The sequence below is a fragment of the Oratosquilla oratoria genome, chromosome 29 (genome assembly GCF_046742065.1).
Source record: "Oratosquilla oratoria isolate Oo_2021 chromosome 29, ASM4674206v1, whole genome shotgun sequence".
Lineage (NCBI taxonomy): Eukaryota > Metazoa > Arthropoda > Malacostraca > Stomatopoda > Squillidae > Oratosquilla > Oratosquilla oratoria.
In genome coordinates this window covers 7,045,145-7,070,930 of record NC_134805.1, presented here as the reverse complement: position 1 = coordinate 7,070,930, position 25,786 = coordinate 7,045,145, and the positions used below count along the sequence as shown (strand labels likewise).

Sequence of the window (25,786 nt, the reverse complement as noted above, 5' to 3'; positions counted from 1 at the left end):
TCCTTCCTTCCCTTCCTTCCTCCTTCCCCTCCTCCCCTCCATCCTCCTCCCTCTCCACCTCCTCTCCATCCTCCTCCCTCCCCTCCCCTCCCCTCCCTCTCCCCCTTCTTCCTTCCCCTCCTCTCCTCCCTCCCCTCCCCTCCCCTCCTCCCTCCCCTCCCCTCCCCTCCCCTCCTCCCTCCCCTCCCCTCCTCCCCTCCCCTCCTCCCTCCCCTCCCCTCCTCCCTCCCCTTCCCTCCTCCCCTCTTCTCCTCCCTCCCATCCTCTCCTCCCTCCCATCCTCTCCTCCCTCCCATCCTCTCCTCCCTCCTCTCCTCCCTCCCCTCCTCTCTCTCCCTCCCCTCCTCTCTCTCCCTCCCCTGCTCTCTCTCCCTCCCCTGCTCTCTCTCCCTCCTCTCCTCCCTCCCCTCCCTCCCCTCCCCTCCCTCCCTTCCTCTCTTCTCTCCCCACCCCTCCTCTCTCCCCACCCCTCCTCTCTCCCCACCCCTCCTCTCTCCTCTCCTCCCTCCTCTCCTACCTCCCTTCCTCCCCTCCCTCCTCTCCTACCTCCCTTCCTCCCCTCCCTCCCTTCCTCCCCTCCCTCCCTTCCTCTCTTCTCTCCCCCACCCCTCCTCTCTCCTCTCCTACCTCCCTTCCTCTCCCTCCCTCCCTTCCTCTCCCTCCCTTCCTCTCCCTCCCTCCCCCACCCCTCCTCCTCCACCCCTCCTCCCTCCCCTCCTCACCAGCAGCATTGTCATGGCAGCTCATGGGATGCGTGCACGGCCATATGTTGTCGTTATTTGTCGGGCTTTGTTTCGGTTCCCACGTGGTTTTACAGAAACTCTTTGGCAGTGTCCTTCTCCCCCCGGGACGCCTGCCAGCCGACACGGGGGAGGGTTCTGTAGGCGATTCGCGAGCGACACGTTGAAGTCCAACAAGAAGGATAGAAGGGGTGGAGAAATGTCCGCGACAGGACACACCCACCTCATAGGATTTTTTATTTCATTATTATTATTATTATTATTATTATTATTATTATTATTATTATTATTATATATATATATATATATATATATGTATATATATATAATTTTTTTTTTCTTCTACAACCAACGTTTCTAGCCATGATGGACAATATCCCACCGAAGAGGTGAAGAGGTTTAAAGAGAAGTTTAATCTGCTAGAAAGGATTTAATCCGATTAAGGTTAGAACGCGGGCTCGGTACGCTATACACCGGACCACCACATCCCTTGGAGAGAATGGGAAGATGGAGGGAATGGGGGAGGAGGTGGAGGTGGTTAAGCGCTGGAGGTTTAAGAAGTGGAGAGGATACGCTGTGTCATGATGAGGTGGAGGATGCGGAGGGGAGGAGGAGGTAGTGGATGCGGAGGTGAGGAGGAGGAAGAGGAGGAGGTGAGAAGGAGGGGGAGGAGAGGAGGATGCGGAGGGGAGGAAGAGGAGGAGGGGAGCTGCAGATTTGCAAACAGATGGTTGGCAAACACCTGAAAGGTAAATAGACAGTCAGACGGTTGATGGATAGAGTTTTGCTGCGTGATAGGGAAGGAGGGGGGAAGTGGAACAAAGGAGGAATATTAATGGTAATGGGTTTCATAATTGACGGAGAAAGAGAGAGAGAGAGAGAAGAGGCGAGGGGAGGTGAGGTGAAGAAGACAAGAAGGGAGGACGAAACTGGAAAGACTGGATGGGAGAAGGAGAGGAGGAAGAATATGAAAAGTAGAAGGTGGAGGAGGAGGAGGAGGAGGAGAGGAAGTCGTGATTAGGTCAAGGAAGAAGAAGATGAGGAGGAGGAGGAAGATTGGAATGGGGTCGGGTTGGGGGAGAGGAGCTATTGCTCAAGGAAATGGAAAGCTTTGAGCAAAGTTTTTTGAATAAAGTTTTGTGTTAAAAATGGAATTATGAAGCATGAGAAAGTGTGTGTGTGTGCGTGTGTGTGTGTGTGTGCGTTCGTTTGTACGTGTCTGTGGATGTTTTCACGCAATTGCTCTGACCTCTATTTTTTTTTCTAATGACAGTATTTGGTCATGCCTTGTGGTATACACGCCACTGCTTCTGGCATTCTATATTGTCTGTAGTTTTAGTTGAGAAGCTAATTTATTTTATTTTGTTTTCTTTTGTTCTGCCTGCTCTGTATTTGTGCCCAGTGTTTCCCCCAAGAACATGCTACATAAATGTCCACAACTTTGATTTCTTTCTTCGGTACATTTGTACAGTAAGATCATATCAATTCTTCCCCTTCGCTCCTCCAATATTATTAATCCCTGGGCCTTGGGTCTTCAGCTTTTGGGGTCTTCAGCAGTTGGGTCTTCAGCCTTGCCGAATCAGTGGCCACCGTACGATGACTGTCTGAAAAACCTTTTGTATGTTTTCTTTGGTTGTCTCGTGGCAACTTTTCTGTGATATTGCAGTTTTTGTATTTCCTGTTTCGTGTCAGCTGTCGGTCGTCACAGTTGTTGTATTTTCTCATCTTGTGTCGGCTGTTAGTTGTTGCAATATGTATATGTAGGTTACAGTGTCGTTTTTTTAATGTGGGATGTTGCAGTCTTTTCAGTAATAGCAGCACGTTTCCATGTGTTTGTTCGAAGGTCGGTCTGGCACAGAACACGTGGACGTGGGAGCACTGTGCACCAACGTGCCTACATGCAACCAAGTTCCGCTTTGTTCTCAGGAATGCATGCAGACCTGAATATTTTATACTAATAGCCATTCATGTTGTCTGCGTGTCCATTGTTTGACCACTGAGGTGTGATTTGTCTCGGATGGTGTGGTGGTTTAGTGGTAGATGGGAGTTGTTATTGTCTGTAATCTAGGCCACTTGCACGTTAGCACAAGTGTATACCTTTGTGCAAATCTAGGCTGTAGTACATGTACACATCTTAATGTAGAAGTACAATTTGCACCCTAGTGCATGTGCACATCTTAGAGCAGTACAACCTAGTACATGTACGTACCTTAGTACAAAAGTACACCTTAGTACGTGTACACATCTTAGAACAAGTATACACCTTAATACGTGTACACATCTTAGTACAAATATACACCTTAGTACGTGCACACATCTTAGTACCTTGTACAAAAGTACACCTTAGTACACCTTAGTGCTAAAGTACACATTAGTACACATGCACGTTATTACATGTGCACACCTTATTTAATGTACACGCTTTCACACAAAATTACACCTAAATGTGCACATCTTAACGTACAAGCACACCTTAGTACATGTGCACACTTTGATGCACGTGTACATGCCAACCTTGACAGTTTGTTACTTTTGTGTATTCACCTTGGTAGAAAGACGTGCATTAAGTGTACGTATCTTGCAAATACACCATTTTCCCATGCAATTAAAGTATTAGGGTGGCCGCTTTAGTGGCACCCCTACGGACCAGAGACACTCGGTATTATTTTATGATTGAATATTCGAAGAATATTGAAGATAAATTTTGAATCGATCGACTCTCCGTTCTCCTGGGCGTTTTCGATCCCTCCTTTATCAGTCCTATGGCGCCTGTCTCTTCGGTGTGATGTTATCATCGAGGATAGAAGCGCTGGAGAAATAAGATTTCTGCATTTTTTCCTGCACGCTTAACCTCGTGTCCAAGGCTCGCAGGACTCTCTCTCTGTCTGTGTGTGTGTGTGTGTGTGTGTGTGTGTGTGTGTGTTAGTGTGTGTGTGTGTGTGTTTGTGTGTGTCGCCGCCTCGTGCCCAATTTTGTGTACAGTTGATGTGTGTGTATATACATATATGTATATATATATATATATATATAATATATAATATATATATATATATATATATAATGTGTGTGTAATATGTGATTGATAGATATGTATGTAACATAAGAATGTGTATGTTACTTGTGCTAGGTGACGTAGGGAGAGAGTGATGCGCAGTTTCATTTGTATACTTTATTCTAGTGAAGTTACGTGTGTCGGAGGCAGATGTGGCGTGGTCCCCAAAGTAGGGGGAGATCGACCGCGAAGGCCTAGTGACGTGTAACAAGTTGAGTGCAGTGAAGAACTGAGTAACTGGTAGTATATATACATGGAACTGACCCGACGCCACGACCAGACGCGACCTAATTGCGGTGACCCTTTCTCGCCTGTCAATACCAGCATCAGGTCCTATACACTCCAACTCCAAGTGCATACAATTTGCACCGATGCTAGAATGCTTGTGGGGTACATGTGTATACACATAAGCCCCTCAACAAACTGCCCACAGCTGAACAAAATCACATGGTGTTAACCAGAATAGAATACTTAAAGTGCTTGATCGTGGTCATGGTAACGAAAGTGTGAAAGTGTTAGGTAGACTCTGACGTTAGCCAGAACCAAATTGATAAAGAGCTTCTTGGTTGAGGGTCGCAGATAAGAACTCTTTCGTCTCCAGACATTTTTCATTAGTCATGGGGTAGGATATGGAGCTTAGTTTATGTGCGTGCGCGTATGCGTGCGTGGCTCCGCATGGGCCCTTGTCAGTGTTTTGTAGACAGACATGGCTGTGCATTTCTAGGTGCATGTGTACACAAATGGTCATGGACTTTGATAAGGGACACGTTTACTTGTGAACGTGCGTAATCCTTCCTGTCTTACTCCTACTCACTCTCTCCCTCACCTTCTCTTTCACCTTTACCCTCTCCCTCATTCCGTTTCCCTTTCCCTTCTGCTCACCCTTTCTCTTTTTTTAGATCTTTTCTCTTTTTCTCCTCTCTCTCGCTCTTTCTTGCTCTTTGCACTTTCTCTCCCTCCCCCCATTTCTTTTCTCCTTTGTTTTTATCTGATTTTTTTCTCTTAGCAAGCGAAGTCAGAGACCTGTTTGATCCCCCATCTCACCGTATGTAAACAACCACTGACCAGAATCTATAATCAATGGTGTTTGTTCCACGCACGAGGCACACAGACATAACCTGCGTGGACGGGAACATCGGGTTTCTCGGCACATCAAAGAACCGAGACTGTGAAGGTGGCGACCGCGTGTAGGATGTTTGTACATTTGTCGCGAAGTGAAACTGGTACACACACGCCGCCCAAGTAACGATGCGATCTGTGGCAATTGTGTGTTCCAGGTTTTAGTGATATCAGGGCGGTGGGCGAAATGCAGGGATGACCCTTCATCCAGGAGGAGCCAAGATAAGAGGGAGGGAGGGATGGTGAATGCGAGTGGAGTATGGTGGGATGGAATGGGTAGGAGTGGATTTATGCCTTTGATATTTTGGTCAATTCCCTTATAAAGTGGAAAAGCCGTTGGTGTATGTATATATATATATATATATATATATATATGACATGAGAGGCTTGTTAATAATTTAATCGATTACCGAGTTTCAATGGTGAAGTTGAATTAGTGAGATTGTATTAAAAAAAAAAAAAAAAAAAAAAAAAAAAGACCATGAGAGGAGTTATACTCGTAATTGCTGGCAGCTTAACGTCTCCCTCCCATTTCCCGTCTCTAGATGATATATACTGTATATATATATATATATATATATATATATATATATACATGTGTGTGTGTGTGTGTACGTGTGTGTGTGTGTGCGTGTGTGTGATATAATATTCTCATGGTAAAGGTTGTTGAAATATACGGTCTACATTGGTTTAGTTAGTAACATGAATAGGTCTTACGTAATTCCTCGTAACTGTGCTTCGAAATATGTCTATGCATAGACAAATGACCCGTTTTGTTAAAAAAAATAACGGAAATGAATTAATAGATCTTATGAAGCTGATTAAAATCTTACAACAAATCGTTATCAGAAGAATAGTTTTAATCGAAAACATTGTTCGAAAATGTCAACCAGAACAACATCTGAGTATACACGCCCTCAGACGGATGGTGCCACTCAGCTGGTCGTGTTCTTAGAATTCCCACGAGAGGGATAGCTAGTATAAAATAATCCGCAGAACCAAGTTCATAGACAGTGACTTGAGTTGTCCACGAAATCTTTGCTTTAAACAAACAAATAAATAAATAAATGAAAATAAATTAATAAATAAAGAACGAGCTTTACTTTGGATATACAAGAAAATAGAAAACGTTTTTCGAAGAAGTACATCAGCTCAAATCATTATAAATTGGGTTCGAGGAATTTCGAAAATTTTCGTTCAACTCGTATCTAATACTTTCGTCTCTTGTTTCAAATCGTTTCAATCTGCGTACAAACATCCCTGAAGCTATATCGTAAATCCCATGTGGAATCAACGATAAGTACCTCTTAGATGGACGTCGGATAGAACCAACTCCTCGCTGTCCATCTTAATCTTAACTCTACCAACACACTTACTTCCAATGAAGGTGAAGCCCCGAAGGGTTAGCACTCGGTCCCCGTAACGAGCTCAAAATCTCTTAATCTCTTTTGATTCTGACTAGTCTAGTCTTTCATATGAGGTAAGCTGACAACCGGTGACTCCTCCTTCCTGTCCCTCCTCCTCCTCCTCTTCCTCCTCTTCTTCTTCCTCGTATTCCTCCTCTTCCTCTTCCTTCTCTTCCTCCTCTTACTCCTCTTCGTCCTCCACATCCTCCCCTTCCTCCTCTACTTCTTCCGCCTCCACCTCGTCGCCCTCCCCCTTCCTCCTCCTCATCTTCCTCTTCCTCCTCCTCCTCCTCCTCCTCTGACTCCTCTTACTCCTTGTCTTCCACACCCTCCTCTTCCTCCTCTACTTCTTCCGCCTCCTCCTCGTAGCCCTCCCCCTTCCTCCTCCTCATCTTCCTCCTCCTCCTCCTCCTCATCTTCCTCCTCCTCCTCCTCATCTTATTTCTCCCCCTCCTCATCTTCCTTCTCCCCCCTCCTCCTCTACTCCCTCCTCCTCTTCCTCCAGTTAGTCGGTGACACACAAAATGTCCCACACGGGAGAACAAGCCCTTGTCTTCCAGAGGACCGTTGCTGGCTCAAGTGGGACCGCGGGTATCCAGTTAGTAAAACTGAAAGGATAGATTATCATCGTTATGATTATAATTACATTTTTTATTATAATAACGATAATCAAGTGAAGCGGCCTTGATGTGGATGTGCTGTGTCTTGTTACATTGCTTCTGGCCCAGGGTACTGGGCGAGAGGCAGGTATGACCCGTCATCCATGAGGAGCTAAGATGGGAGTGGGGGGAAAGGGTGGTGGATGGGTAGGGAGTAGGTGCGTGCCTCTGACTTGGCTACCTTCCTTATAAGGCGGAAAAAGGCTTTTGGCATACATATATATATATATATATATATATATATATATATATATATATATTATATATTATATATATATATATATATATATTATATATATATATATATATATATATATATATATATATATATATATATTATATATATATATATATATATATATATATATATATATATATATATATATATAATGATTATGATTATCTTTGTTATTGGGACGTTGGCAGCAATGGAACTTGACACCAGGAGTCAAATCCCGCAAAAGCCCTGGAAAACAGGTCTCGGCGTCACAGGGGTCGGAGACACGTAATCTTAGGTCACGTGGCTAGGTGTCACGTGACCAGGCTGACGTCATTTGATACCATCAGTGTAAGGTCAAGGACCCAGGGGTGACCTGGGCGGGGGAAACAGCTCAAAGGGTCTTAATAGGAACTTCCAGGAGGGACTGGAAAGGGGAACAGTCACCGCCATCTGAATAAAATCACGTGGCGGCTGATAGACTTAAGTACTGAAAACACAAAAACGCAGCAAAAGTGTTCCGGATCACGTGCTGGACTCGTGATCGACAGGTATTACCGTCCCGGGTGAGAGCTTCATAGATCGTATTGTTCGATGGATGGGTCATATTTTTACCTGACACACACCACACACCCATCCGTTTGCTCAATAGGGACAGGAACGATTTGCAGTCTTCGTTAAGCTTTGACGCGCAAAAGTGGACCTTCAGCGTGATAGGCCGATATACTGTACTAACCACTACACCAGGAAGCCTTGTTTGTGTGTGTGTGTGTTTGTGTGTGTATGTGTGTGTGTGTATGTATGTGTGTATTGTGTGTGTGTTGTATAACTCCATTTACCAGTGAACAAAGCTTGGATCTTTTTCGTGCAAGTAAGTTTGTTTGCTTGCTTGTTGTGTATACGTGCGTGCAAAACAGCTGCTGCCTTCGCCTGGGGGGGCTGAGTGGCCGTCCAGCCAACTGGATCAGTGGTTCTAAAAGTGTGTCTCTCTCTTTTATTTACAGGTAAGAACCTCCTGCTTGACCCGAGGTCTGCAATACCCGACCCCCGGTGTCCGAACGTCCGTCTCTGTTACCCGGCCCCCGGTCCTCGTCCATCCGGTTCTGGAACAGGTTAGTCCGGGACACTCGTCTTAAATCACGGTTCCTGCCCTCCTTGTTCACGACTCCCGTCTCCTCCTACTCCTCCTCCTCCTCCTCCTCCTCCTCCTCCTCCTCCTCCCTCCTCCTCCTCCTACTTCTCCTACTTCTCCTCCTCCTCTTCCTACTTCTCCTCTTCCTCCTCATTTTCCTGCACCTCCTCTTCCTCCTCCTCTTCCTCTTACTTCTCATCCTCCTCCTTCTTCTCCTCTTGCTACTTCTCTTCCTCCTCCCCTTCTTCCTCCTCTTCCTCCTCCTCCTCTTCATCTTTCTCCTCTTCCTCCCCCTCCTCCTCCCCCTCTCCCTCCTCCTCTCCCTCCTCCTCCTCCTCTTCCTCCTCCTCCTCTTCCTCCTCCTCCTCCTCCTCCTCCCCCTCTTACTCCTCCTCCCCCTCTTCCTACTTCTCTTCCTCCTCTTTATCCTCCCTCTCCTCTTCCTATTCTTCCTACTTCTCCACCTTCCCCTTCTCCCCTCCTCTTCCTTCTCCTCCTCCTCCTCGTCTTCTTCCATCTTTCTCTTCCTAGCCCTCCTCCTCCGCCTACTCCTATTCCTCCTCCTCCTCGTCCTCCTCCTTCCCCGTCTCCGCCTCCTCCTCCTCCTTCCCCGTCTCTGCCTCCTCCTCCTCCTCCTGTTCCTCTTCCTAATATTTTTCCTATTCTCCCTCCTCTTCCTGAAATCCTCCGTCGTGCCTCATCCTATCCCACCTCCTCCCCTTGTCCTCCCTATCCTCTTCCTGTCTTCCTCTTCTCCTTTCACTTCCTCTCTCCCACTCCCTCCTTCTCTCTCCCACAACGTACCCTACCATCGTCATGCTGGCCTTCACTTAATCACCGGCCTTCATCCTTCCGTTGTAACTCCTCCTCCTCTTACTCCTTCCTCCTCTTTCTCTTCCTCCTCTTCCTCCTCCTCCTCCTCCTCTTCCTACTCTTCTTCTCCTCCTCCTCTTCCCCCTCCTCTTACTCGTCCTCCTCCTCTTACTCCTCCTCTTACTCCTCTTCCTCTTACTCCTCTTTCTCCTCCTCTTTCTCCTCCTCCTCCTCCTCCTCTTCCTCCTTCTTTCTCCTCTTTCTCCTCCTCATCCTCCTCCTCTTCCTCCTCCTCTTCCTCCTCCTCATCCTCCTCCTCTTCCTCCTCCTCCTCCTCCTCCTCTTCCTCCTCCTCCCTCCTCTTCCTCATCTTTTTCCTCCGTCTCTTTCTCCTCTTCTTCTTCTTCTTCCTCCTCCTCCTCTTCCTCCTCCTCTTCTGCTCCCACCGTAGCTCTATCTCCATCTCTTCCTACTCTCCCAATCTCCTCACCCACCCGCACTCACCTCTTCCTCCCTTCCCCTTCCTTCCCTCTTCTCCATCCTCCTCCTCCTCCCCCATTCCCCCTTCTCCACCATTTTCTCCCCTCCTCTCCCCCTCTATCCCCCCATTTCCTCCCCCTGTACCTCGCCGCCCGTCCCCCTTCTTTCCCACCCTCCTTACCCTCTTCACTTTGCTCTTTTTTTCTCTCTTTTCAGCTCTTTTGTTGTCCTTTTTTTTCCTCGTTCCCCTTCTCTCCTTTATCCTCCCTCCCCCCTTGAGCCCAGCTACCTTTCCTTCCTCCTCCTCCTCCTTTCTCCTTCTCCTCCTCCTCCTCCTCCTCCTCCTCCTCCTCCTCCCCCTCCTCCTTTCTCCTCCTCCTCCTCCTTTCTCCTCCTCCTCCTCCTTTCTCCTCCTCCTCCTCCTCCTTTCTTCTCCTCCTCCTCCTTTCTTCTCCTCCTCCTTTCTCCTCCTCCTCCTTTCTTCTCCTCCTCCTTTCTCCTCCTCCTCCTTTCTTCTCCTCCTCCTTTCTCCTCCTCCTCCTTTCTCCTCCTCCTCCTTTCTCCTCCTCCTCCTTTCTCCTCCTCCTCCTTTCTCCTCCTCCTCCTTTCTCCTCCTCCTCCTCCTTTCTCCTCCTCCTTTCTCCTCCTTCCTCCTCCTTCCTCCTCCTCCCTCCTCCTCCTTTCTCCTCCTCTCTCTTCTTTTATTCTCTTCGCTCTTCTAGCTTGTTTCATTCTTCCTATTTTTCTCTCTCTCCTCCCATTTATTTGATTTTCTCTCCTCTTTTTCTTGCCATTCTCTTTATTGTTTCTCGTTTTTTAATTTCTTATTTTGTGTTATTGGCGACTTGGGTTTCTCTCTCTCTCTCTCTCTCTCTCTCTCTCTCTCTCTCTCTCTCTCCCTCCATATCTCTCTCTCTCTCTCCCTACCTCTCTCTCCCTTCCTCCATCTCTCCCTCTCCCTCCATCTCTCCCTCTCCCTCCATCTCTCCCTCTCCCTCCATCTCTCCCTCTCCCTCCATCTCTCCCTCTCTCTCTCTCTTCCTCCATCTCTCTCACTCTCTCCATCTCTCTCCTTCTCTGTCTCTCTCCTTCTCTGTCTCCCTCCATCTCTCTCTCCCTCCATATCTCTCTCTCTCTCTCTCTCTCTTTTCCTCTTTCCAGCCTTGCTCTCTCTTTTACCTTTGACGTCTTTTTCTTTTTCTTTCTTGTTTCACCCTCCTCTTCTTCTTCTTCTTTTCTTCTTCTTCCCGTCTTTCATTTCCCCACGTCTCTTCCTTCTCTCTTATCTTTTCACATCTTTTGCCCTCTCTTCTCTTCTCTTCTCTTCTTCCCTCTCCTTTATTGTCTCAATTTTCTTCGCCATCCTTTCTCATTCTCTCTTGCTCCTTCCTCTTTTTCTTCCTCCATAATTTCTCTTTTTCTCAACTTTCCTCTTTCGTACTCTGTCCTTACGTGCTCTCTCGGCCGTCATATCTTCTGCTTCACCCATCTCACACTCTCATTTCTCTCTTTTTTATCTTTTTCTCTCTCTTTTATCTTTTTCTCTCTCTTTCTCTTTTTCTCTTTTTTTTTCTTTTTTTTTCTTCCATACCTCTACATCATCTCTCCTTTCCTTCTACCCATTCTCCTCTGCTTCCCTCTCCTCTCTTTTCAACTTCTCTCTTCTCTTTTTCTCTCTATTTCTCTTTTATCCTTCCCTCTTTTCTGTTGGCAGACATTCCGCCTTCTCTCTTCCTTTTCATTTTTCTTCGTTCCCTTGTCTGTCCCTCTGTTCTCCTTTTCCCTCTTTCATCCTCCTTTCCCCTTTTCCTCCTCCTCCTCCATTCCCACCTTCTCTTCCATCCTCCTCCTCCTCCATTCCCACCTCTTCCATTCCCACCTCCTCTTCCATCCTCCTCCTTTCACCTCTTCCTCCTCCATTCCCCTCCTCCTCCTCCTCCATTCCCCTCCTCCTCCTCCATTCCCCTCCTCCTCCTCCGCCTCCATCCTCCTCCTTTCCCCTCTTCCTCCTCCATTCCCCTCCTCCTCCTACTCTATTCCCCCCTCATCTTCCGTCCTCCTTTCCACTCTTCCTCCTCCATTCCCCTCCTCCTCTTCCTCCTCCATTCTCCCTCCTCCCCTCCTCCTCCTCCATTCTCCCTCCTCCTCCTCTTCCATCCTCCTCCTTTCGCCTCTTCCTCCTCCATTCCCCTCCTCCTCCATCCTCCTTTCCCCTCTTCCTCCTCCATTCCCCCCCTCTTCCTCATTCTCCATTCCCCCCTCATCTTCAGTCCTCCTCCTTTCACCTCTTCCTCCTCCATTCCCCTCTTCCTCCTCCATTCCCCTCCTCCTTCTCCTCCATTCCCCTCCTCCTTCTCCTCCATTCCCCTCCTCCTTCTCCTCCATTCCCCTCCTCCTCCATTCCCCTCTCATCTTCCGTCCTCCTCCTTTCCCCTCTTCCTCCTCCATTCCCCTCTCATCTTCCGTCCTCCTCCTTTCCCCTCTTCCTCCTCCATTCCCCTCCTCCTCTTCCTCCTCCTCCATTCACTTGTTCATCCTCCATTCCCCTCCTCCTGCATTCCCCCTCCTCTTCCATCCTCCTCTTTCATCCTCCTCTTCCATCCTCCTCTTCCATTCCTCTCCTCTTCCATCCTCCTCCTTTCCCCCTCCTCATCCATCCACTTTCTCCTCTCCCCTCCTTCTTTCCTTCTTCCCCTCTCCTCCTTCCTCTCTCCTTCTTCCCCTCTCCTCCTTCCTCTCTCCTTCTTTCCCCTCTCCTTCCCCTCTCCTTCCTCTCACCTTCTTCTCCTCTCCTTCTTTCCCTCTCCTTCCTCTCACCTTCTCTCCTTCTTCCCCTCTCCTTCCTCTCACCTTCTCTCCTTCTTCCCCTCTCCTTCTTTCCCTCTCCTTCCCCTCTCCTCTTCTCTTTATCTCTCCTTTCTAATCTCTCCTCTCCCTTCATTCCATTTTCTCTTCGACCTTTTCCTCCTCTCTTCGTTTTCTCTCTCTCTCCTTCACAATTTCTTGTAATCTTGTTCCTTCTCAAATATGTTTATCTTCACTCTCGGTCGTTCTCGCTCTCTCCTCACTCCTTCCTTTCTTCCTTCCTTCCCTCCCTCCCTCCCTCCCTCCCTCCTTTCTTCCTTCCATCATTCCTTCCTTCCTTCCTTCCTTCCTTCAGAATTCTTTCCTTCCTCCCTTCCTTCCTTACTTCCTTCCTTCCCTCCTTTCTTCCTTCCTTCCCTCCCTCCCTCCCTCCTTTCTTCCTTCCATCATTCCTTCCTTCCTTCCTTCCTTCCTTCAGAATTTTCCTTCCTTCCTTCCCTCCCTCCTTTCTTCCATCCTTCCTTTCTTCCTTCATTCCCTCCTTTCTTCCTTTATTTCCTCTCCCTTTGTTTCCTCTTTATTCTTTTCTTCCTCCTTCCTTCCTTTATTTTTTCTTTCTTCTTTCCTTCCTTCTTTTCATCCTTCTTTCCTCCTCCTTTCCTTCATTCTCTTCTTTCATTCCCTTCTTCATTCCCTTCTTCATTCCTTTCTCCTCTTCCTTCTTCCCTCCCTTTCTTCTTCCCTCCCTCTTTCTTTACTCCTTCTTCCTTCCCTCCTTCCTTTCTTCCTTCCATCCTTCCTTCTGTTCTTCCGTCCTTCTTCTTTTCCTTCCTGTCTTCTTTCTCTCTTCTTTCTTTTTCATCTTCCCAATTCCGTCTTCATTCTTCCTCTTCCCTTCTTCCTATTTCTTCTTTCCTCTTCCCTTTTCCCCCTTTCTTAGTACCCCTCCCTTCTTTCTTCCCTCTTCTTCCTTCTTCCCTTTCCCTTCTTCCTTCTCCCTTTCTTCCTTCTTTCACTTCTTCCTTCCTTCCCCTTCCCTTCTTCCTTCTTCCCCTTCCCTTCTTCCTTCTTCCCCTTCCCTTCTTCCCCTTCTCTCTCACTTCTCCCTTTTCCCCCTCCCTTCTTCCTTCCCCTTCCCTTCTTCCTTCTTCCCCTTCCCTTCTTCCTTCTTCCCCTTCCCTTCTTCCCCTTCCCTTCTTCCCCTTCTCTCTCACTTCTTCCTTCCTTCCCCTTCCCTTCTTCCTTCCTTCCCCTTCCCTTCTTCCTTCCTTCCCCTTCCCTTCTTCCTTCCCCTTCCCTTCTTCCTTCCCCTTCCCTTCTTCCTTCCTTCCCCTTCCCTTCTTCCTTCCTTCCCCTTCCCTTCTTCCTTCCTTCCCCTTCCCTTCTTCCTTCCTTCCCCTTCCCTTCTTCCTTCCTTCCCCTTCCCTTCTTCCTTCTTCCCCTCCCTTCCCCTTCCCTTCTTCCTTCTTCCCCTCCCTCCCCTCTCTTCCTCTTCCCTTCCCTTCCCTTCGCATCCCTCTTCCTCTTTCAGTTTCCTTCCCCTCCCTTCCCCTCTCTTCCCCGTCTCTTCCCCTCCCTCCCCTATCTTCCTCTTCCCTTCTCTTCGCTTCCCTTCTCTTTCAGTTTCCTTCCCCTCCCTTCCCCTTCACATTTTTTGTTTTTGTTTTTTCATCTTCCATTTTAGTGTTCCTTCCTCCCCCTTTGTCAGTCTTCCTGTCTTTCTCTAACCCTTCCATAACCCCTCCGCCAGTATTTCAACCTTCCCCTTCCTTCTCCCCTTCCCCTTCCCCCTCCCCTTCCCCCTCCCCTTCTCCTTCCCCCTCCCCTTCCCCTTCCCCTTCCCCTTTCTCCTCTACCCCTTCCCCCTCTACCCCTTCCCCTTTCTCCTCCCCCCCTTCCCCTTTCTCCTCCCCTTCCCCTTCCCCTTCCTCGTCCACTTCCTCCTCCCCTTCCCCTTCCTCCTCCCCTTCCCCTTCCTCCCCTTCCCCTTCCCCCTCCCCTTCCTCCTCCCCTTCCTCCTCCCCTTCCCCTTCCTCCTCCTGTTCCTCCTCCGCTCCCCTTTCCTCCTCCCCTTCCCCTTCCCCTTCCTCGTCCACTTCCTCCTCCCCTTCCCCTTCCTCCTCCCCTTCCTCCTCCCCTTCCCCTTCCTCCTCCCCTTCCCCTTCCCCCTCCCCTTCCTCCTCCCCTTCCCCTTCCTCCCTTTCCTCTTCCTCCTCCCCTTCCCCTTCCTCCCTTTCCTCTTCCTCCTCCCCTTCCCCATGTCCCTCTCCCTCCCCCCATTTTCTCTATTTCTCTTCCACCTACTGCCCCACCCTCCCTCCCTTCCTCCTATTCTTCATTTTTCTTGATATCATTTCCTTCCCTCCGTCTTCACTTTCTTTTCTTTATTAATCGTCATTTTTCTCTCCATTATTTCTCTCCTCGTTATCCACAAGATTTTCTTTCAAGTTTACTTTTCTGCCTCTCTCTCTCTCTCTCTCTCTCTCTCTCTCTCTCTCTCTCTCTCTCTCTCTCTCTCTTTGTCGTCTTAGCCACTCGCATTTCATCGCTTATCTTTGTTACTATGCTCCTCCTCCCTCCCTTCCTCTCCCTCCTCATCGCCCCCCTCGTCCTCCTCCCTCTCCTCTTCCCCTCCTCCCCTCCTCCTGCTCCCCTCCTCCTCCACATCCTCTTCCTCTACCTCCCCCTCCTCTTCCTCTACCTCCCCCTTCTCTTCCTCTACCTCCCCCTCCTCCTCCTCCCATCATTCTCATCCTTATCCTCCATCCCCTCCTCCTCCCCCTCCTCCTCCCCCTCCTCCTACTCCTCATTGTTCTTCCTCTATCTCACTCTCACCTCCTCCCATCATTCTTATCCTTATCCTCCATCCTCTCCTCCTCCCCCTCCTACTCCTTATCGTCTTCGTCCTCGCCCTCCTCCTGCTCCTCCTCTTTCTCCTCTTCCTCCTCCTGCTCCTCCTCTTTCTCCTCTTCCTCCTCCTCCTCCTCCTCCTCCTCCGAGGGCACTCCTCCTTCGAGGAATAGAAACATTGCAGTTTGATTCCATCAAAGGGAAGCTACTTGCTTCAGTCCGACTGAAGCGAGTTTATGCTTGTCGGTGACTTGCCTGACGCTTGCCTGAGATGAAGAGTGGGCGGCAGCGAACGTGTAAGGCGTTCCATACTTAGCGGTTCCGCCGCGGCCTAGGTACATTTCGGCCTCCTACTAGTAAGATTTTCTTTTTTCTTTTATCTTCAATGAATTGATCAATTAATTTGTTTAATTTGTTTTTTCAACTGGGGATAAGTTCGCGTAGTTCTGATTTATATTGGTTCTGGTATGGTTGTTCGTTCTATAAATGGTTTTCTGTATGGAGACTCTCTGATATTCGGAAGCCTCTGGTATTCGGAAGCCTCTGATATTCGGAAGCCTCCGGTATTCGGAAACTAAACTGCCTGTACGGAAATGCACCAGAATATTAACGTTTCATGTGTCAGGAGCTTTCTAGATTTCGGAATCTTATTTCGAATATTGGGATGTCGGGGTTTGTGAACGCATTCGAGAACCTTCCACTATAGAGAACTGACATTCGTGGAGAGAATGAAGCGACGCATCTTAGGTTCAAAATCATGTACATTTTTGTAGCAAATTAGACCTTCGAGTATGTGGAGCATTGTACACCTTACGTCGTGACTGTGACCCGGCGATTTTATTCATCTAAAGGACTGATCCCCGTCTTCATATGGGTCTCGATCCTGAGGAAATTGGTTCAGGCCATGAAAACGTGGTTATTGTTGTGATAAAATGTCTGAAGGGCGCCATATTTTGAGTGTGTGTATACGAGCATTGGACATAAAATTTTCATCCATGTAATTTTTTTTTTCGTTTTTTTTATTTATTTGTTATATTTTTTATTTTGTGTATTATTTGGTTTGTTCTTTTTTATTTTTCTTGTGTTTTTATTTAATATTTTATTTATTTTTCATTTATTCGTTTAATTGTTTATTTGTTTTGTTTTGTTTTAATTTACAAGCCTCCGGCTGTGCCCGTCCCGGAATCGCCTTTATTGGCCTTCGGCAGCAAGGGGTAGCACAACGCGCGTCGTTCCCACACCATTATCACCACCATTTTCACCATCATTATCAGCATCAATACCATTAACACCATCATTACCCATCATCATCACCATCATTATCACCATCTTTATCACCATCACTATTATGATCATCATCATAATCATCATTACCATCGTCATCATGACCATAATCACCATCACCACCATTAACACCATCATTACCATCATCATCACCATCATTACTATCTTTATCACCACCACCATTATCATCATCATCATCATCATCATCATCATCATCATAATCATTACCATCATCATAATCATTACCATCATCATAATCATTACCATCATCATCATCATCATAATCATTACCATCATCATAATCATCGTCATCATCATCATCATCATCATCATCATCAACATCATAACCATCATCACAATCATCATTACCATCATCATCATCACCATCATAATCACCATCAACATCATCTTTATCAACACCATTATCATCATCATCATTACCATCATCATCACCATCATCATCACCATCATCATTACCATCGTCACCATTATCAACATCATCATTACCATCGTCACCATTATCACCATCATCATTACCATCATCACCATCATTATCACCATCACCATTATCACCATCATTACCATAATCATCATTATCACCATCTTTATCACCATTACCATCATCACCATCATCATCATTATCACCCATGCAACATTTACAGATTTCGATTATTTCTACAAACTGTTATTTTTATATACTATGGTTTTGGTACAAGCACAGGTTTGGGAGGGTCATGACCATACACGTGAACAATGAACGTTTTATTTTGTATTCAGTTACCGCTGTACGCCTGGGTGGGTACCCAAATACCCATAAGGTGGCTCACGCACACACACGTACACACACACACACACACACACACACACACACACACACACACACACACACACACACACACACACACGACTTGATGGCGCAGCGGTAGTGTTCCTGGCTGCCACTACGACGGTCCTGGTCCGAATCCCGCCCAGGGCTGAAATAATATCAGTACCGCTGCGCTGCGAGTCGTTACTCCAACTCCCGTGGGCGGGGAGTTGGGGGTGTGTGTGTGCGTGTAAGGTCACAGCATTACCCATAGATCGGTCATATATGAACTCTGAGCTCTCTTCCGGGAGGGAAATGGCTGTCGATCACGAGTCCAACATGTGGTCCGAGACCATGGTGAATCACATACATACGCGCGCACACACAAACACAAACACATACGCATACGTGTATTGCTTCTATACAGTATATATTTCTATCCACGTTGATGACTCATTCGGACTCTCCAACGGCAGTTTGCGAGGGAAGGAAGGGGCGTGGGGGGTGATAACGGGATATGAGAGAAGGGGATAAAGGGGGGGGAGAGCGGGGAGGGGGGGATTATAGGGGAATGTTGGACTCAGGAACCTCTTCGTGTCCGGTTTCAAAAAGAATACTGTAACTTTGGACGTGCAAGTGTGGAAAGTAAAAAACAAAGTTAAATTGACACTCTCAGGAAATCAGTCGCAATATGCAAAGTTTCTCGCTCGAAATACCTGGAAAAAAAGAAGAAAAACTACAAATCAAGTCGACCGGCAAACGGGAATGTTTCTGGGCAGAAGTCATGGGGCCAGAATATCCTTTGGGGGCGTTCCGGGAGAGGGTCGGCGGGGGCGGACGTCGAGGGTGAACCCTGAGGCACCTCGCTCTTGTGTACCTTCCAGGGACGCCCAGCATTCGAAGGAACCTGACAGTTAGGCTTAGACACGGGGATCCTCCTTGTTGCCTGCTATGATGCGTTTGTTATACACTTGGGAAAGGTTCAGGAACTTCGACTATAATGCAATTTCCGCCTCTGCAGCTTCATAAAAGAAGTTGTCTTGTCGTGAATCTGGAAAGTCGGAGTTGGTTTAAGGCATCGCGGTGAGAGCGATACACAGAGCCATTGTGTTGGTGTCTGATGAAGTGGTCCTGTTCATCTGTGTACGCGCGTGTGTGTGTGTGTGTGTCTGTCTTTGTTCGTATTCTGTGCCGTGTTCATCTTCAGGAGAAACTTGCGTGTGGGCGTGTGTAGTTAACTTGTGGGTCTTGTAGGTTACCTGTCACTCCCTTCTATACCACTTTCCAATGTAGCCTAACTGTCGCCAGGCGATTTTAATCATCCACGTCTCTTAGGTTTTACCTTTCTCCCTCTCCCTTCTGAAACAATCCTCTTCTCCAACCATTCCCGCTTCCTCCTCCATCTTCCTCCTTCCCTCCTCCTTTCCACCTCCTCCCTTCCTCTTCCACCTCTGCCTCTTCCCCACCTTCGCCTCCTCCTCTCCACCCTTCCTTTCTTCCTCCTCTCCATCCTTCCTTTCTTCCCTGTTCTCCCCTTCCTCTTCCTCCTCTTTCTCCTCCTCTCCCACCTCAACCTTCTCATCCTGCTCCTCTTTCTCCACATCCTCCTCTTTTCCCCTTCACATTCTCCCACTCTCTTTTCGCCGCCTACTCTTCCCCCTTCTCCTCCCCTTTTCTCCTCTCCTCTACTCTCCTTTCCTTTTTCTCCCACTCTTCCTCCTCCCCTCCTCTTTCTCCTCCCCTTTTCTTCCTCCTCTTTCTCCTCCCTACCCTCCTCTTTTCCCCTCCTCTTCCCCCTCCCCTTTTCTGCCCTCCTCTTTTCTACCTTTTCCTCCTCATTATTCTAACCTTCCCCCCTCTTCTTCCTTCCTCTCTTCCTCTTTTTTTCCTATTACATTCCCCCCTTCTTCCTTCGTCTCAATCTTGTCATCCCTCCCTCATCCTGGGATCACTCTCCATTTTCCCACCTCGCTTACTCCATCATTCTTTTCCACCTCCCTCCCCGGCCCCTCTGATCCAGTCTCCCAAACCTCTCCCCCTCCCCCATCCCCCCTCTTCCCACCCTTCTTCCCACCCTCTCGACCACTTCCTCACTCCGATCGTCACAGGTGTGCGGACACCTGTGCGCACACCATGCGGGTTGCCTCCTCAGTTACAAAGAGAAAGAGAGAGAGAGAGAGAGAAAGAGAGGGAGAGATAGATAGAGAGAGGGAGAGAGAAATAGAGAGAGAGAGAGAGAGAGTGACTGTGAGTTAGAGATGATATTGGTAAGGAACCCACGCGGGTTGCCTCCTCAGTTACAGAGAGAGAGAGAGATAGAAAAAGGGAGAGAAAGAGAGAGAGAGAGTGACTGTGAGTTAGAGAGAGATATTGGTAAGGAACCCTTTCCTATTGTAGACACTTTAGTTGTAGACCGTCAGCGACCATAGGTCTTTCACTGAATGACCTCTCGACTAAGGCGCGTGAGGATGAAGGAACGAAGAGTTTCATTGGTGGGGCGACGCTCATAGTCGACGTCTTCGTTACCCGGCAGTCGACAGGTGATTTAAATCACTGTTAGATCGAACCCCAGAAAGAACGTTGTTTGTGTTCTCGTTCCGGTTGGAATCTGGTCTTCCGGTTTGTTTAAAAAATAATCTTTTGAATGTGAAGAAAGATTTATGGCACGGAATGAAAGGCGTCCGGGAGGCATTCGGGACAGTTTTCCGTAAGAAAAGAAAAAAGAAAAAAGAAAAACCAAAAACCAAAAAAAGAAAAGAAAAAAAAAAAAAACACCAACAAAAGGAGAGGAGAGGGAAATTCGGTCCCTGGCCGACAAAGGAACTCATTAGGCGAAGAGAGGTGGGGATGGTGACGAAAGGACAAAAGGCGAACCTTCCTGAAAGATGGAGGAGGAGGAAGAGGAGGAGGAGGAGGAAGAGAAGAAGGAGACCGCGACACGGCCTGCCTATACAGTGGTCCGCGCCGTGGGGCGGTGAAAGTGAACAGATGACGTAACAGCCTAGGCCACATGACGTCACGGTCGGTGCGTGTGGACATTGTTCACTGTCTGGGGCTCGTGACGTGGAACGCGAGGGAAGGGATGGTGAGGCATAGGGCGCGGATAGTGTCGTGTCTACCAGGAAGTACCCCGTAAAGTTTATGGTTATATATTCGATAGAACTTTGAGTAATAGGAATAGTGATTGCCTTTACTTTTATTTAGGAATGTCCCCTGTGGGGCTACAGGTAGCAGGATTCCTTGTCCTATTCCCCGTCCCGTTTTTTTGTTGCCTCGTACGACTCAAGTGTGGAAGACTTGGTGGCAGCATTCTTTTCCCCCACCACAGGGTAGGCGAAAAAAAAAAAAGGAAATGAGTATTTAGAGAAATTGTACAGGACAGTATCAAGGGGCTGAGGGACAGCATAACGAAGGGACAGTCGCACTATAATAAAAGTGTCATCATTTCTCTATGAACAGAGTCTTCCTCTATCACAGACAAAATGATGTGTGGCTCTGGTCCGTAGGGGCGCCCCATATAGACCCTAAAGTATCAACTGCATGCTACTTTGCCTCAGTAGCATGCAGCCAATACCCCAGACAGGGGGAAAAGTGATAAAAGTAATAATAATGATAGTGATGATAATAATAATAATGATAGTGATAATGATGATAATAATAATTAATGATAATAATAATAATTAATAATAATAATGACGATTGATGATGGGGCTGTTGATTGTAATCTTTATATTATAAATTGTGAAATATGGTTTATTTTGTTACATAAGAGCAATTACTCTGAAATGTACAAGATAAGAGAAATGTGAAGCATGAAAGTTAATTAAAAATATGCAGATAAAATTGAGAGAATATAAGAGGTAGGAAAAAGATCAGTACACAAAATGATACAAATAACAAAAGGGGAGAAACTGTGAAGAAGAAGAGGAAATTGAATATCATCAGCAAAGGAGGAGCAAGAATCAACTGCAAGCAACTGACGCAACCAGTTCCATGAAACCGATCGCATCGGATGTCTATGCAGTATCTCATGTACTGTATGGGCATGAACATATGATTTTCCACCTTTACTTGTTATTTCAGAAATGCAGGTACCTGATTACTGGTGGGCAAAGGTACAGGGAAGACTGCTTTCATAGAGTGTAGGCGTCCCGTTGCGATCGGTTTCAAGCAACTAGTTGCGTCGGTGTGCGAGGTGCCTAAGTTGGCACCAAAGGACGAAGGACTTGGCACTCGAAACTGGCCCGGTACTCGAAGCTGACCTGGCACTCGAAGCTGACCTGGCACTCGAAGCTGACCTGGAGCTGCTTATACAGGAACTGGAGTCTTGGCACCAGTCGGAACCCAGGACGGGATCAAGACTGAATAATCGACATAAATTTTGAAAAGAAATTTCTTAAAGAAATCTCGAAAGACTTGAGGCCATCAGACTTGACCCAAAAGGTCAGAGGTCAGAAGCATTTAAGGACGAATTGCGGTGATGGTGAGAGGGGTGGAGGGGGGTGGGGGTGTCGAGGGGGGAGGTTGGGGGAAGGGGGGACTGGAGGAGGGGGTAAGGGGAGAAGTCTGCGAGTAGAGGAGTTGGGGGAGTTAGGGGGAGTTGGGGGAGGAGGAGAAAGGAGAAATGTCTTGGCGAATGGCTTCCCGCCAATGTGCAGAACAAAGAGGAGGAGGAGGAGGAGGGGAGGACAGGGACGAGGAGAAGGAGAAGGAAGAGGAGGAGGAGGAGGAAGAAGAGATAACGGCAGCAAAGGGAGAAGACTTGAAGAAGAGCTTAATTAGTATGGAATATCTATAGTACCTTTTTATATTAGTGAAGTTTGATATTGCTTCTAGGCAAGAAAATGTAAGTATGAATAGAATTTAGGCAAAATTGTATACTTTCATGGACATTTACCTTTGGAAATATTGTCACGAATATATTATTCGGCTTGATTATATTTCACCTCGTTTAGGGCAGATCAATGAAGGTTGTTAAAATTCCATTAACAAGAAGAATAAAGGGAAACGGAAGGACAGTAATACTAGAGATGGACGGCGGCGGTGACAAGACGAAGAAAACGGGAAGCGGAAAGATCCCAGAATAAATTTGTTCGTTTTGACAAAAATGAACTCAAATCAGCCTTGATGGTTTTGTTTAATTACGGGTTGAATGGATAATACCCAGAGGGGGAAGGAGGAGGAGGAGGAAGAAGAGGAGGATGAGGAGGAGAATCTGGACAGTAGGAGGGAGACCAAGGAACAAGTTTTTCTTGAGGGTAGCATGTTGAGGACGCGGAAGAAAATGGAATGTGGGATAAAGAAAATGAGAAGAAAATGGGAAACGGTGTTGGGAGATTAGAACGAGAATGGGATTAGGTAAAGACTGAGGGGATGGGAAGAGAAGAACATGCAATAAGGTGCAACATGTAATATGCAATAAGATGCAGCAAGAAAGTACAGGGTGAACCAAAATATGTCCAGGCGTTTAAAAGTATACATATATATATATATATATATATATATATATATATATATATATATATATATATATATATGCAAACTATACCACTTAGAAAAAGAAACTAATGAAGCAGAGCGCTTTCGTATATTGCTTCGTTAGTTTCTTTTTCCAAGTGGTCTACTTTGCATAAGTGAACACACGTACCCGTGTTCTTATTAGGATTATATATATATATATATAATATATATATATATATACATACACACACACACACACACACACACACACACACACACACACACACACACACACACACACACACACACACACACAGACACACACACACACACCAAGGTCTTTTTCTCCCTTATAAGGGGGGTAGCCAAAGCAAAAGACATAAATCCACGTCCACCAATTTTATCCCCACGTACAGGTGCTAACTATTATTTATAATAATTTTAATTTTCACTTTATTTATTTATTTATTTTTTCCTATTAAATTTCGTTGGTGTATTGGTTGAAGGGTAAGAAACTGCTGCCATTCTTTGTACAGTCGGCTACATCTAAGGGCTTGTGGTGGGAGGAAGAAGGAGGGGAGGGAGGGGTGGAGGTGTGAAGGAAGGAGGGAGAGAGGTTGGAGGTAATAGATAGGAAGTTCAGGAACAAGTTGGAGATATGTAAAAGAACAATTTTAATGATGAAAAAAAAATTGTGAGATGTAGTAACGTAGCAAGAACTGAAGAGGAAGAGGGAACGAGAGGAAGTGAGGAAGATGAGAGGAATATTAAGAGGAAGAGGAACGGCAGAGGAAGGAAGAGTGATAAAGTGCGAGAAGAAGAGGAGGAGGAAAGCTTGGAGGAAGATGTCGGATGAGAGGGAAGGAGGAGAAGTAGGATGAGGAGGAGCATGAGGAAAATGAAGAGGAAGAGGAGAAGTAGGAAGAGGAGGAGAAGTAGGAAGAGGAGGAGGAGAAGTAGGAAGAGGAGGAGGAGAAGTAGGAGGAGGAGGAGGAGAAGTAGGAGGAGGAGGAGGAGAAGTAGGAAGAGGAGGAGGAGAAGTAGGAAGAGGAGGAGGAGAAGTAGGAAGAGGAGGAGGAGAAGTAGGAAGAGGAGGAGGAGAAGTAGGAAGAGGAGGAGAAGTAGGAAGAGGAGGAGGAGAAGTAGGAAGAGGAGGAGGGGAAGTTGGAAGAGGAAAAGAAGTAGGAAAAGGAGGAGGAGAAGTAGGAAGAGGAGGAGGGGAAGTAGGAAAAGGAGAAGTAGTAAGAAGAGGAGGAGGAGAAGTAGGAAGAGGAGGAGGGGAAGTAAGGAGAGAAGGAGGGGAAGCAGAAAGAGGAGGAGAAGAAGCAGGAAGAGGAGGAGTGGAAGCAGGAAAAGGAGGAGGGGAAGTAGGAAGAGGAGGAGAAGAGGAGGAAGAGGAGGAGAAGTAAGGAAAATGAAGAGGAGAAGTAGAAAGAGGAGGAGAAGTAGGACGAGTAGGAACATAAGAAAGAGGAGGAGGAGAAGTAGGAAGAGGTAGGAGAGAAGGAAGGAGAGGAAGAGAAGTAGGAAGAGGAGGAGAAGTAGGAAGAAGAAGAGGAGAAGTAGGAAGAGGTAGAAGAGTAGGAAGGAGAGGAAGAGAAGTAGGAAGAAGAGGAGGAGGAGGAGGAAGAGGAGGAGAAGCAGTAGGAAGAGGTAGAAGAGAAGTAGGAAGAGGAGGAGAAGTAGGAAGAAGAGGAGGAGGAGGAGGAGGAATCGGTGGAGGATGAAGAAGTTGACTGACAAACGACCAAAGTGTGAAAGTTCGCATCAGGAAAGGGAGCATATGAGGAAACGGTTAAGGGATGAGGGAGAGGAGGAGAGAGAGAGGGGGAGGGAGAGGGAGAGGGGAGGAGAGGGGGAGAGAGAGAGAGGGAGTGGAGGAAAGAGAGAGAGGAGAGGGAGATGGGGAGAGGGAGGGAGTGGAGGAGAGAGAGAGGAGAGGGAGAGGGGGAGAGAGAGGGAGAGGAGGAGAGAGAGAAAGGGAGAGGGGAGGAGAGAGGGAGATTTTGATAAATGGTGTGACAGGTCGCCACCAGATGGAGTGGGTGGGTAATGGGAGTAGGTTTTACTTGTTTGTTTTTGTTTGTTTTTTGTTTGTTTGTGTTTACTTGTTTGTTTGTTTGGTAGTAAATGCAAGGAATTTAGTAACGATTCCTGACTACCTGAAGTCGCCAACCTTAACCCTGTATGTTTGGACAGCCTTGGGCCTCTCTCTCTCTCTCTCTCTCTCTCTCTCTCTCTCTCTCTCTCTCTCTCTCTCTCTCTCTCTCTCTCTCTCTCTCTCTCTCTCTCTCTCTCTCCCTCCCTCCCTCCCTCCCTCCCTCCCTCCCTCCCTCTCCTTCTTGTTCTTCGTCTTCTTCGTCCTCGTCTTCTTCTTCTTCTTTCTCTTCTTCTTCTTTCGTCTATAAACTTCTCTGTTCCCGAAAAAACACGAACTGTAGAAGTTTCTGGAGGACGTTACAAGGAAGAGTCTGAACTGATCATCTTTGGGCTCGTGGCCCTCCCTCTCTCCCTTCCGACGATCTCCGTAGAGGGAAGGACCAACATGTACGTTGAGAAGCCGACGCTCGGACTTGTAGGACACACAGAACTCGCCCGTACGTGGGTGGGATTCGAACCTGGGTCCGTCATGTGGTTTTATGTAGAGTTGAAGAAGTTTTCAGCAAAAGTGGAGAAACTGAGGATGGAATGGTTTGTTGCCCTGACGGAGACACCTAGTGGCGAAAAGTGGAAACACCCACACCCACTCCTACACCCACTCCCACACACCCAAATCCCCGGCTTCCCTCCCGAGAGGTAACGAAACGGGTTAGAGGCACGGTGGTAGGTAGGCGTGACCGGGTGATCTAGGAGGTAACTGACCTAAGAGGCGGGTACGCTGACACCAATCCAGCCTCCTGGGTGTTGTTGGAGAATGGTCGTGTGTATCAAAGTTAGGAGGTTGCGTCATAGGAGGCAGTGGGC

General features: G+C 47.3%; 1 protein-coding gene and 1 pseudogene across 6 annotated transcripts in view; one reads left to right on the top strand and one right to left on the bottom strand.

Annotated features, from left to right (window-relative positions):
- Nucleotides 1-25,786, top strand: part of Pgant5 (polypeptide N-acetylgalactosaminyltransferase 5) — a 606,191-nt gene that overhangs the window by 108,072 nt on the left and 472,333 nt on the right. The gene's annotated exons all lie outside the window — the stretch shown is intronic.
- LOC143040806 (uncharacterized) lies at nucleotides 8,457-11,107 on the bottom strand (annotated as a pseudogene).